An 11,257-nucleotide genomic window follows, 5' to 3' on the forward strand; every position below is an offset into this window, starting at 1 on the left:
TAGAAGTGGTGTGTTAGGTGTTAATGTGTTGAGTTGGTACCCAGCTGTCTGTAGAAGTGGTGTGTTAGGTGTTAATGTGCTGAGTTGGTACCCAGCTGTCTGTAGAAGTGGTGTGTTAGGTGTTAATGCAGCGTGTTGAGTTGGTACCCAGCTGTCTGTAGAAGTGGTGTGTTAGGTGTTAATGTGTTGAGTTGGTACCCAGCTGTCTGTAGAAGTGGGGTGTTAGGTGTTAATGTGTTGAGTTGGTACTGTCTGTAGAAGTGGTGTGTTAGGTGTTAATGCAGAGTGTTGAGTTGGTACCCAGCTGTCTGTAGGTGTGTTAGGTGTTAATGCAGCGTGTTGAGTTGGTACTGGTCTGTAGAAGTGGTGTGTTAGGTGTTAATGCAGAGTGTTGAGTTGGTACCCAGCTGTCTGTAGGTGTGTTAGGTGTTAATGCAGCGTGTTGAGTTGGTACTGGTCTGTAGAAGTGGGGTGTTAGGTGTTAATGTGTTGAGTTGGTACCCAGCTGTCTGTAGAAGTGGTGTGTTAGGTGTTAATGCAGCGTGTTGAGTTGGTACTGGTCTGTAGAAGTGGTGTGTTAGGTGTTAATGTGTTGAGTTGGTACTGGTCTGTAGAAGTGGGGTGTTAGGTGTTAATGCAGCGTGTTGAGTTGGTACCCAGCTGTCTGTAGAAGTGGTGTGTTAGGTGTTAATGCAGCGTGTTGAGTTGGTACCCAGCTGTCTGTAGAAGTGGTGTGTTAGGTGTTAATGTGTTGAGTTGGTACCCAGCTGTCTGTAGAAGTGGTGTGTTAGGTGTTAATGTGTTGAGTTGGTACCCAGCTGTCTGTAGAAGTGGTGTGTTAGGTGTTAATGTGTAGAGTTGGTACCCAGCTGTCTGTAGAAGTGGTGTGTTAGGTGTTAATGTGTTGAGTTGGTACCCAGCTGTCTGTAGAAGTGGTGTGTTAGGTGTTAATGCTGCGTGTTGAGTTGGTGTGTTAGGAGTTAATGCAGCGTGTTGAGTTGGTGTGTTAGGTGACGGCTGGGTGTGTTAGGTGACGGCTGGGTGTGTTAGGTGACGGCTGGGTGTGTTAGGTGACGGCTGGGTGTGTTAGGTGACGGCTGGGTGTGTTAGGTGACGGCTGGGTGTGTTAGGTGACGGCTGGGTGTGTTAGGTGACGGCTGGGTGTGTTAGGTGACGGCTGGTCCAGAGGGTTTGTTTGACACTGCAGCCTTAATCTGTTGTGTTATTTCCTCCTCTCCTTCCAGTTGTATATGTTACAGCCATCAGGAATTATATATATATATATATTACAGGGATTGTTTTCCATGCAGGCCACCTCTCTCTCTCTCTCTCTCTCTCTCTCTCTCTCTCTCTCTGTCTCTGTCTCTGTCTCTGTCTCTCTCTCTCTCTCTCTCTCTCTCTCTCTCTGTCTCTCTCTCTCTCTCTCTCTCTCTCTCTCTCTCTCTCTCTCTCTCTCTCTCTCTCTCTCTCTCTCTCTGTCTCTCTCTCTCTCTCTCTGTCTCTCTCTCTGTCTCTCTCTCTGTCTCTCTCTGTCTCTCTCTCTCTCTCTCTCTCTCTCTCTCTCTCTCTCTCTCTGTCTCTCTCTCTCTCTCTCTCTCTCTCTCTCTCTCTCTCTCTCTCTCTCTCCTCTCTGTCTCTCTCTCTCTCTCTCTCTCTCTCTCTGTCTCTCTCTCTCTCTCTCTCTCTCTCTCTCTCTCTCTCTCTCTCTCTCTCTCTCTCTCCTCTCTGTCTCCCAAGGCACTTTGACATCACTGCCCTCTAGTGGCCACAATGTTGTCTGTCCTTCAGAGGGGTCAGGAGTCCAGAGCTCCAAGGTTAGGTATGACCCTCCTTTCAGTGCTCACCAAATTAGATAAAGGTTGAATTCACATAAAATATCTATAGTATAGTAAAATATGTATAGTATCTAGTGATGGAGGTCTGTATAGTATCTACATTTACATTACATTTAAGTCATTGGCAGACGCTCTATCCAGAGCGACTTACAAATTGGTGCATCTGACAACCAGTGGAACAGCCACTTGCATCTAAATCTTGTTGGGGGAGAAGGGGGGGTGAGAAGGATTACTTACCCTCCTACTTACCCTATCCTAGGTATTAGTCTAGTGATCTAGTGATGGATGTCTGTATCTAGTGATATAGGTCTGTATCTAGTGATGGAGGTCTGTATTGTATCTAGTGATGGAGGTCTGTATAGTATCTAGTGATGGAGGTCTGTATCTAGTGATGGAGGTCTGTATCTAGTGATGGAGGTCTGTATCTAGTGATGGAGGTCTGTATCTAGTGATGGAGGTCTGTATTGTATCTAGTGATGGAGGTCTGTATTGTATCTAGTGATGGAGGTCTGTATTGTATCTAATGGTGGAGGTCTGTATAGTATCTAGTGATGGAGGTCTGTATTGTATCTAGTGATGGAGGTCTGTATATTATCTAGTGATGGAGGTCTGTATATTATCTAGTGATGGAGGTCTGTATAGTATCTAAGGGTGGAGGTCTGTATAGTATCTAGTGATGGGGGTCTGTATAGTATCTAGTGATGGAGGTCTGTATCTAGTGATGGAGGTCTGTATCTAGTGATGGAGGTCTGTATCTAGTGATGGGGGTCTGTATAGTATCTAGTGATGGAGGTCTGTATCTAGTGATGGAGGTCTGTATCTAGTGATGGAGGTCTGTATCTAGTGATGGAGGTCTGTATTGTATCTAGTGATGGAGGTCTGTATCTAGTGATGGAGGTCTGTATTGTATCTAGTGATGTATCTAGTGTATTGGTCTGTATCTAGTGATGGAGGTCTGTATCTAGTGATGGAGGTCTGTATTGTATCTAGTGATGGAGGTCTGTATAGTATCTAGTGATGGAGGTCTGTATAGTATCTAGTGATGGAGGTCTGTATTGTATCTAGTGGTGGAGGTCTGTATTGTATCTAGTGGTGGAGGTCTGTATTGTATCTAATGGTGGAGGTCTGTATTGTATCTAGTGATGGAGGTCTGTATTGTATCTAGTGGTGGAGGTCTGTATTGTATCTAATGGTGGAGGTCTGTATAGTATCTAGTGATGGAGGTCTGTATTGTATCTAGTGGTGGAGGTCTGTATTGTATCTAGTGATGGAGGTCTGTATAGTATCTAGTGGTGGAGGTCTGTATTGTATCTAGTGATGGAGGTCTGTATTGTATCTAATGATGGAGGTCTGTATTGTATCTAGTGATGGAGGTCTGTATCTAGTGATGGAGGTCTGTATTGTATCTAGTGATGGAGGTCTGTATCTAGTGATGGAGGTCTGTATCTAGTGATGGAGGTCTGTATTGTATCTAGTGATGGAGGTCTGTATCTAGTGATGGAGGTCTGTATTGTATCTAGTGATGGAGGTCTGTATTGTATCTAGTGATGGAGGTCTGTATTGTATCTAGTGATGGAGGTCTGTATAGTATCTAGTGATGGAGGTCTGTATTGTATCTAGTGATGGAGGTCTGTATTGTATCTAGTGATGGAGGTCTGTATAGTATCTAGTGATGGAGGTCTGTATCTAGTGATGGAGGTCTGTATTGTATCTAGTGATGGAGGTCTGTATAGTATCTAGTGATGGAGGTCTGTATTGTATCTAGTGGTGGAGGTCTGTATAGTATCTAGTGATGGAGGTCTGTATAGTATCTAGTGGTGGAGGTCTGTATAGTATCTAGTGATGGAGGTCTGTATCTAGTGATGGAGGTCTGTATCTAGTGATGGAGGTCTGTATAGTATCTAGTGATGGAGGTCTGTATTGTATCTAGTGATGGAGGTCTGTATTGTATCTAGTGATGGAGGTCTGTATAGTATCTAGTGATGGAGGTCTGTATAGTATCTAGTGATGGAGGTCTGTATAGTATCTAGTGGTGGAGGTCTGTATAGTATCTAGTGATGGAGGTCTGTATAGTATCTAGTGATGGAGGTCTGTATTGTATCTAGTGATGGAGGTCTGTATTGTATCTAGTGGTGGAGGTCTGTATAGTATCTAGTGATGGAGGTCTGTATTGTATCTAGTGATGGAGGTCTGTATAGTATCTAGTGGTGGAGGTCTGTATTGTATCTAGTGATGGAGGTCTGTATTGTATCTAGTGATGGAGGTCTGTATTGTATCTAGTGATGGAGGTCTGTATTGTATCTAGTGATGGAGGTCTGTATTGTATCTAGTGATGGAGGTCTGTATTGTATCTAGTGGTGGAGGTCTGTATAGTATCTAGTGGTGGAGGTCTGTATTGTATCTAGTGATGGAGGTCTGTATTGTATCTAGTGATGGAGGTCTGTATTGTATCTAGTGATGGAGGTCTGTATCTAGTGATGGAGGTCTGTATTGTATCTAGTGGTGGAGGTCTGTATTGTATCTAGTGGTGGAGGTCTGTATTGTATCTAGTGATGTAGGTCTGTATAGTATCTAGTGATGGAGGTCTGTATTGTATCTAGTGGTGGAGGTCTGTATTGTATCTAGTGGTGGAGGTCTGTATCTAGTGATGGAGGTCTGTATCTAGTGATGGAGGTCTGTATTGTATCTAGTGGTGGAGGTCTGTATCTAGTGATGGAGGTCTGTATAGTATCTAGTGATGGAGGTCTGTATTGTATCTAATGGTGGAGGTCTGTGTAGTATCTAGTGATGGAGGTCTGTATTGTATCTAGTGATGGAGGTCTGTATAGTATCTAGTGATGGAGGTCTGTATCTAGTGGTGGAGGTCTGTATAGTATCTAGTGGTGGAGGTCTGTATTGTATCTAGTGATGGAGGTCTGTATTGTATCTAGTGATGGAGGTCTGTATCTAGTGATGGAGGTCTGTATAGTATCTAGTGATGGAGGTCTGTATCTAGTGGTGGAGGTCTGTATTGTATCTAGTGGTGGAGGTCTGTATTGTATCTAGTGATGGAGGTCTGTATTGTATCTAGTGATGGAGGTCTGTATCTATTGATGGAGGTCTGTATAGTATCTAGTGGTGGAGGTCTGTATATTATCTAGTGATGGAGGTCTGTATAGTATCTAGTGATGGAGGTCTGTATATTATCTAGTGGTGGAGGTCTGTATAGTATCTAGTGATGGAGGTCTGTATAGTATCTAGTGATGGAGGTCTGTATATTATCTAGTGATGGAGGTCTGTATCTAGTGATGGAGGTCTGTATTGTATCTAGTGGTGGAGGTCTGTATTGTATCTAGTGGTGGAGGTCTGTATTGTATCTAGTGATGGAGGTCTGTATTGTATCTAGTGATGGATGTCTGTATTGTATCTAGTGATGGAGGTCTGTATTGTATCTAGTGATGGAGGTCTGTATTGTATCTAGTGATGGAGGTCTGTATTGTATCTAGTGATGGAGGTCTGTATTGTATCTAGTGATGGAGGTCTGTATCTAGTGATGGAGGTCTGTATAGTATCTAGTGATGGAGGTCTGTATAGTATCTAGTGATGGAGGTCTGTATAGTATCTAGTGATGGAGGTCTGTATAGTATCTAGTGATGGAGGTCTGTATCTAGTGATGGAGGTCTGTATTGTATCTAGTGATGGAGGTCTGTATAGTATCTAGTGATGGAGGTCTGTATAGTATCTAGTGATGGAGGTCTGTATAGTATCTAGTGATGGAGGTCTGTATTGTATCTAGTGATGGAGGTCTGTATCTAGTGATGGAGGTCTGTATTGTATCTAGTGATGGAGGTCTGTATTGTATCTAGTGATGGAGGTCTGTATAGTATCTAGTGATGGAGGTCTGTATAGTATCTAGTGATGGGGTCTGTATCTAGTGATGGAGGTCTGTATCTAGTGATGGAGGTCTGTATAGTATCTACTGATTGAGGTCTGTATTGTATCTAGTGATGGAGGTCTGTATCTAGTGATGGAGGTCTGTATTGTATCTAGTGATGGAGGTCTGTATTGTATCTAGTGATGGAGGTCGTATTGTATCTAGTGATGGAGGTCTGTATCTAGTGATGGAGGTCTGTATAGTATCTAGTGATGGGGGTCTGTATCTAGTGGTGGAGGTCTGTATCTAGTGGTGGAGGTCTGTATATTATCTAGTGATGGAGGTCTGTATTGTATCTAGTGATGGAGGTCTGTATAGTATCTAGTGATGGAGGTCTGTATTGTATCTAGTGATGGAGGTCTTTATCTAGTGATGGAGGTCTGTATAGTATCTAGTGATGGAGGTCTGTATAGTATCTAGTGATGGAGGTCTGTATAGTATCTAGTGATGGAGGTCTGTATAGTATCTAGTGATGGAGGTCTATATTGTATCTAGTGATGGAGGTCTGTAGTGACCTGTCTGTGTCCAGATGTAATTTTATGACCTCTCATACAACTATATCTCACTAGCCTCCTTTTTTAAAAATGTATTTCATCTTATTGGTTCAATACTGTTACAGTTGGGGGGGAAACACAGTCCTTTTTTCAGTAAATCGTTGGTCAGCAACAGTTCAACAAATGTATTTCATGGAAAGGTCTTCCTCACGGACAGATTTTAAAGGTCTTCCTCACAGACAGGTTTTAAAGGTCTTCCTCACAGACAGGTTTTAAAGGTCTTCCTCACAGACAGATTTTAAAGGTCTTCCTCACAGACAGATTTAAAGGTCTTCCTCACGGACAGATTATAAAGGTCTTCCTCACAGACAGATTATAAAGGTCTTCCTCACAGACTGATTATAAAGGTCTTCCTCACAGACAGATTATAAAGGTCTTCCTCACAGACAGGTTTTAAAGGTCTTCCTCACAGACAGATTATAAAGGTCTTCCTCACAGACAGATTATAAAGGTCTTCCTCACAGACAGATTATAAAGGTCTTCCTCACAGACAGATTATAAAGGTCTTCCTCACAGACAGATTATAAAGGTCTTCCTCACAGACAGATTTTAAAGGTCTTCCTCACAGACAGATTATAAAGGTCTTCCTCACAGACAGGTTTTAAAGGTCTTCCTCACAGACAGATTATAAAGGTCTTCCTCACAGACAGATTATAAAGGTCTTCCTCACAGACAGATTATAAAGGTCTTCCTCACAGACAGATTATAAAGGTCTTCCTCACAGACAGATTATAAAGGTCTTCCTCACAGACAGATTATAAAGGTCTTCCTCACAGACAGGTTTTAAAGGTCTTCCTCACAGACAGATTGAAAAGGGGACTCTTGTAACTCTTCATTCCCACAGTATCATATCACCACGGTAACAAGGTATCATCACTCCAGGTTCTATCATTTGGCCACGTGTTTTATTTCATCAAATCTTCCTCTCTTCCCCTTTTTGTCTTTTTTAAAAACAATAATTCATCAAATGCCCCCCCCTTCCTCTTTGTGCCCCCCTTCCCTTTGTGCCCCCCTTCCCCTTTGTGCCCCCCCTTCCCTTTGTGCCCCCTTCCCCTTTGTGCCCCCCTTGTTGTTGTTAATGTATTATTCCTGATGTTCAGACGTTTTGACTCATACTATTATAAAGTCGAGCCGTAAATAAAGACAGTATAAAATAATAATCACGACTCCAGATCTTGCTGTGTAACCATCAAAGCATAACTGGTTCAAATGCTGTAGTAGTTTACAGACGTCTCCTCCCAGACCCTGACATCGATGTCTCCTCCCAGACCCTGACATCGATGTCTCCTCCTAGACCCTGACATCGATGTCTCCTCCCAGACCCTGACATCGATGTCTCCTCCCAGACCCTGACATCGACGTCTCCTCCCAGACCCTGACATCGATGTCTCCTCCCAGACCCTGACATCGATGTCTCCTCCCAGACCCTGACATCGATGTCTCCTCCCAGACCCTGACATCGATGTCTCCTCCCAGACCCTGACATCGATGTCTCCTCCCAGACCCTGACATCGATGTCTCCTCCCAGACCCTGACATCGATGTCTCCTCCCAGACCCTGACATCGATGTCTCCTCCCAGACCCTGACATCGATGTCTCCTCCCAGACCCTGACATCGATGTCTCCTCCCAGACCCTGACATCGATGTCTCCTCCCAGACCCTGACATCGATGTCTCCTCCCAGACCCTGACATCGATGTCTCCTCTTCAGGGTTTTATATCATATCCCGGAGATGTTTTCTCTACGAACTTATATGTCATTTAAAAGTAGTGTTGGTAATTTACGGTAGGCTATATCTCTGGATAATTCCTGTTTTAGCAGAACCTGGTTTCAGTCTACCACAGTATACTTTACTGTGTGACCTCCGACCCCCACAGAACCATCATTCTGTCTCGGTGAATTACAAGTGTTGTTATTTAAGGTGGCTCCTCTTTGTAAATTACATGATTGTAATTACATTCCAAATTCATTGGTATTAATATGGAGTTGGTTCCCCCCTTTGCTGCTATAACAGCCTCCACTCTTCTGGGAAGGCTTTCCACTAGATGTTGGAACATTGCTGCTATAACAGCCTCCACTCTTCTGGGAAGGCTTTCCACTAGATGTTGGAACATTGCTGCTATAACAGCCTCCACTCTTCTGGGAAGGCTTTCCACTAGATGTTGGAACATTGCTGCTATAACAGCCTCCACTCTTCTGGGAAGGCTTTCCACTAGATGTTGGAACATTGCTGCTATAACAGCCTCCACTCTTCTAGGAAGGCTTTCCACTAGATGTTAGAACATTGCTGCTATAACAGCCTCCACTCTTCTGGGAAGGCTTTCCACTAGATGTTGGAACATTGCTGCTATAACAGCCTCCACTCTTCTGGGAAGGCTTTCCACTAGATATTGGAACATTGCTGCTATAACAGCCTCCACTCTTCTGGGAAGGCTTTCCACTAGATGTTGGAACATTGCTGCTATAACAGCCTCCACTCTTCTAGGAAGGCTTTCCACTAGATGTTAGAACATTGCTGCTATAACAGCCTCCACTCTTCTGGGAAGGCTTTCCACTAGATGTTGGAACATTGCTGCTATAACAGCCTCCACTCTTCTAGGAAGGCTTTCCACTAGATGTTAGAACATTGCTGCTATAACAGCCTCCACTCTTCTGGGAAGGCTTTCCACTAGATGTTGGAACATTCCTGCTATAACAGCCTCCACTCTTCTGGGAAGGCTTTCCACTAGATGTTGGAACATTGCTGCTATAACAGCCTCCACTCTTCTAGGGAGGCTTTCCACTAGATGTTAGAACATTGCTGCTATAACAGCCTCCACTCTTCTGGGAAGGCTTTCCACTAGATGTTGGAACATTGCTGCTATAACAGCCTCCACTCTTCTGGGAAGGCTTTCCACTAGATGTTAGAACATTGCTGCTATAACAGCCTCCACTCTTCTGGGAAGGCTTTCCACTAGATGTTGGAACATTGCTGCTATAACAGCCTCCACTCTTCTGGGAAGGCTTTCCACTAGATGATGGAACATTGCTGCTATAACAGCCTCCACTCTTCTGGGAAGGCTTTCCACTAGATGTTGGAACATTGCTGCTATAACAGCCTCCACTCTTCTGGGAAGGCTTTCCACTAGATGTTGGAACATTGCTGCTATAACAGCCTCCACTCTTCTGGGAAGGCTTTCCACTAGATGATGGAACATTGCTGCTATAACAGCCTCCACTCTTCTGGGAAGGCTTTCCACTAGATGTTGGAACATTGCTGCTATAACAGCCTCCACTCTTCTGGGAAGGCTTTCCTCTAGATGTTGGAACATTGCTGCTATAACAGCCTCCACTCTTCTGGGAAGGCTTTCCACTAGATGTAACAACAACATAACCTCCCTCCCTCCCTCCCTCCCTCCCTCCCTCCCTCCCTCCCTCCCTCCCTCCCTCCCTCCCTCCCTCCCTCCCTCCCTCCCTCCCTCCCTCCCTCCTTACCTCTCTCCCTCCCTCCCTCCCTCCCTCCCTCCCTCCCTCCCTCCCTCCTACCTCCTCCCTCCCTCCTTACCTCCTCCCTCCCTCCCACCCTCCCTCCCTCCCTCCCCTCTCCCTCCCTCCTTACCTCCCTCCCTCCCTCCCTCCTTACCTCCCTCCCTCCCTCCTTACCTCTCTCCCTCCCTCCTTACCTCTCTCCCTCCCTCCTTACCTTCTCTCTCCCTCATTACCTCTCTCCCTCCCTCCTTACCTCTCTCCCTCATTACCTCCCTCCCTCCCTCTCTCCCTCCCTCCCTCCCTCCTTACCTCTCTCCCTCCCTCCCTCCTTACCTCTCTCCCTCCCTCCTTACCTCTCTCCCTCCTTACCTCCCTCCGTCCTTCCCCCTCTCTCTCCCTCATTATCTCTCTCCCTCTCCCCCTCTCTCTCCCTCCTTACCTCTCTCCCTCTCCCCCTCTTTCTCCCTCCTTACCTCTCCCTCCTTACCTCCCTCCCTCCTCCCTCCCTCCCTCCCTCCCTCCCTCCCTCCCTCCCTCCCTCCCTCCCTCCCTCCCTCCTTCACTGCCAGTTAGGGTTTATTTGAACAGTCATTCTACTTAACATTCTTTAAAGTGTTACCAGGGATTTTTTTGTTTAGGTTTTTGGTCCGATTCTTATTTCATGACTGTCCTCTACTTCCAAGGAAAATAAACCTGCACCTGAACAAGGTTTATAGATGCTATGACATCAGGGCTTTTATCCAGCACACTGCTGAGAGACTGGTCTGTTAGCTGTGAGACTGGTCTGGTCTGGTCTGTTAGCTGTGTGACTGGTCTGTTAGCTGAGAGACTGGTCTGTTAGCTGAGAGACTGGGTCTGGTCTGTTAGCTGTGAGACTGGTCTGTTAGCTGAGAGACTGGTCTGTTAGCTGAGAGACTGGTCTGTTAGCTGAGAGACTGGTCTGTTTAGACTGGTCTTTTGTGAGACTGGTCTGTTAGCTCTGGTTAGCTGAGAGACTGGTCTGTTAGCTGAGAGACTGGTCTGTTAGCTGTGAGACTAGGTGAGACTGGTCTGTTAGCTGTGAGACTGGTCTGTTAGCTGAGAGACTGGTCTGTTAGCTGTGAGACTGGTCTGTTAGCTGAGAGACTGGTCTGTTAGCTGAGAGACTGGTCTGTTAGCTGTGAGACTGGTCTGTTAGCTGTGAGACTGGTCTGTTAGCTGTGAGACTGGTCTGGTCTGTTAGCTGAGAGACTGGTCTGTTAGCTGTGAGACTGGTCTGTTAGCTGTGAGACTGGTCTGTTAGCTGAGAGACTGGTCTGTTAGCTGAGAGACTGGTCTGTTAGCTGTGAGACTGGTCTGTTAGCTGAGAGACTGGTCTGTTAGCTGTGAGACTGGTCTGTTAGCTGAGAGACTGGTCTGTTAGCTGTGAGACTGGTCTGTTAGCTGAGAGACTGGTCTGTTAGCTGTGAGACTGGTCTGGTCTGTTAGCTGTGAGACTGGTCTGTTA

The 11,257-nt window shown here is 45.4% G+C and overlaps 1 long non-coding RNA gene across 1 annotated transcript; it reads left to right on the forward strand.

The window, feature by feature from the left end:
* Window positions 1–2,737: 2,737 nt before the first annotated feature.
* On the forward strand, window positions 2,738–4,721 carry LOC127924474 (uncharacterized). The gene is made up of 4 exons (XR_008117969.1): window positions 2,738–2,933; window positions 3,584–3,608; window positions 4,319–4,368; window positions 4,699–4,721. It is a non-coding gene; the product is annotated as an uncharacterized LOC127924474 (long non-coding RNA).
* The last annotated feature ends 6,536 nt before the right edge of the window (window positions 4,722–11,257 follow it).

The sequence above is a fragment of the Oncorhynchus keta genome, unplaced genomic scaffold, assembly GCF_023373465.1.
Source record: "Oncorhynchus keta strain PuntledgeMale-10-30-2019 unplaced genomic scaffold, Oket_V2 Un_contig_4089_pilon_pilon, whole genome shotgun sequence".
NCBI lineage: Eukaryota > Metazoa > Chordata > Actinopteri > Salmoniformes > Salmonidae > Oncorhynchus > Oncorhynchus keta.